This window comes from Hevea brasiliensis, chromosome 6 (genome assembly GCF_030052815.1).
Source record: "Hevea brasiliensis isolate MT/VB/25A 57/8 chromosome 6, ASM3005281v1, whole genome shotgun sequence".
Lineage (NCBI taxonomy): Eukaryota > Viridiplantae > Streptophyta > Magnoliopsida > Malpighiales > Euphorbiaceae > Hevea > Hevea brasiliensis.
The window spans coordinates 79,192,867-79,195,638 of NC_079498.1; positions in this window are offsets into that span (position 1 = coordinate 79,192,867).

Below are 2,772 nucleotides of genomic sequence, written 5' to 3' on the forward strand. Positions count from 1 at the left end.
TATAAAAACAATTTTTAGGACTCCAGAGAAGGATTATTGAGGTTATTATGGCATTAGAATGCCAAGAAAATACTTAGAAAAAATTTTCAATCGGTACAGACAATTTTGGCCCGTTAAGCCAAACGGAGGGCATTTTGGTCATTTCGTCTTTAGAGATGATTTTTGACCAACTTGTCCAATTAAATAAATAATTTATATAATATAAAATATGAATAAATGTTGTTAAAAATTTAATTGAAATTAAATAGACAAGAAATGGAGAGAAAATGAAAGAAAATGGCATTATGACATCATAATGATGTCATTAAAATTCTACCAACCAATCAAAACTTGACACATGGCATAATCTTATTTAAAAGAGGCTAAATGGGAAGAAAATGAAAAAAAAATCAGAACACCTTCTCCTTTCTTCTTCTTGGCGTCACCCCACCCACCATTGCCAACCTTGAGCAAGCTTTCAAAGCTTGATTTCTCTAAGTTTTACCCAACAAAACCCTAACCTAGCAACATAAAAATTTGTCCTTACATCCTAGTGAAGCTTTTGGGAGCAAGAAGAATTAAAAGAAAGAGTTCTTGCAAGCCTTGGATTAGCTCCCTAAGAGGTTAGTGACAATTAATTCTTTAAACTTGTATATGCATCATTAGGAGTATGAATTGATCCACTTATTGTATGTGTTTGAAAAATTGAAATGGTAGAGCTAGGGTTTGGACCCAAAATTGAGATGTTGATCATGTGATGATGGAAGTAGGTTTTAATGGTCAATTAGTGACCATTTGGTTTGGTTTGAATCAAAGATGAAGTGAATTGGGTTGTGGGATTTGAGGTTGGTGTGGCTGCCTTGTGTGACCTGCAGGTGAGGCTGTGAGTCCAGCCTGTTTGGACAGCCATAACTTGAATTATAGAGGTTCAATTGGTGTTTGGCCAATTGGACATGAAACTGGACACATAATTTCACAACTTTGATGAAGAAACCATGCCCAGAAAACCAAACCAACTTGACCAAAAGTTTGCCCTAATTCAGGTGACCTGCAATCTGCCTGGGCAAAATGACCAAATAAACAGTGTTTGGTCATTTGGCCATAACTCAATGTAGAAAGGTCCAATTGACCTGAAATATTTCCAGCAACAAGGTGACATATAGACCAACAACTTTCATGAAGAAACTTGACACAAATTATGACCATAACCTAGTCAAATTGCCAACCAAACTTAGGTTACCAAATCTGGCAGAACCAGTTTTGCCCAGATTTTTGGAATCTGCCCAATCCGGCCAGTTATGGTTTTTAGGCCATAACTTGAGCTACACAACTCCAAATGGAGTGATTCAAAAAAAGAAATTCAACTAGACAAAATAAGAAACAACTTTCATGTTTACCATTTTTCCAAATTCCCACTGCAACAGTAACTAATGGAACAGTAAACCTAAGGCTTGAAAACTGAAAATTCTGTCCAATTCATATTAAGCTTAGAGATGGTATTGGTAACCAATACCAACAAGTTTAAAATGTAAAATGTGGTATGCTGATCATATTTAAACTAATTTTCCTATTGTCAATGCAAAATTCAACATTTTGGTTGACTAATGAAATGAATAGTAGTCATAAAAATTTCAATTTCAAAGAATTACACAAATTAAAAGTGTTAAATGCCCTAGTAGGCCTAATGTGATTGGTTTGGATAGGTTGGCATGCCAATAGGGTTCTGTTAGCAGTACTGCATATGGCTTCATGAAATTCTGTATTTCATGGCTTTCCATGCCATTCCGTGACATAATAGCCTTTGGCTATGATATTGAGTTATTATACTCGGGTTTAATCCCCGATAATTATCACAGCTTATTAGCTGTTCTGTTGCACACCGGGAGACACAATGTGACCGATGGTGTGATGGTCCGAGGTACTTAGCACCCAGTACCATTTTACCCGTTTATCCAGTCCAGTCAACTAGTGTAGGTTACTCGGGCAGTATTAATAAATCTTACCAAACTTTAATCGAATAATATTGCAATAGATATTTGAAATTTAGTCCACTCAAAAATGTAAATATACATTTTGCACACATGTTTTATTTTATTTTATTTTATTTTATTTTATATTGTCACCACTAAGCAGAATTGCTTAGCGCGTCGCTTTTGCCACGCGCAGGTACTGGAGACATAGCTGGGGAGTCCAGCAGGCCTCATACAAGGTGAGCCTTCATATCTGCACTCAGAGTTCAGAGTCACCTCACATTGCAGTGCATTTGGTAGGACATTAGGCCACATTTGATATTTTGATATTTTGTATTTTGTAACCTTCTGTAATGTATATTATAAATTCATGTAATTAGGCTTTTGATGTAAATATCTATGAAACATGTTCAGTAATAAATTGAGCATTTTTTTTTATTGAGTTGACTGTGGTTTGAATTTAATTGAATTTTGAAATACTGAAGTGAATTGAGAAATTGTTGAGAATATATTGGAGGTTGATTGAGAATAAGGTGATGATATTATTGGGAGTGTTTTTAACAGGTTCAGAAGAACTGTTTTTCCAATTTATAGCCGGCACTCTGCTATAAATTTGCGGAAAAATTTAGATTTATCAAAAATTATAGATAAATGAATTAAAAGAGATTAATTGAAATTGAAACATGAATTGGTGTTCCGACACACTGAGTGGCATAACTTGCTCGGCTACACTGTAGACGGGTAAGGGGTGTCACATTTAGTGGTATCAGAGCATCGGTTTAGGCGTTTCTGGGTCTAGATAGAGTACATACCATTGCATTGC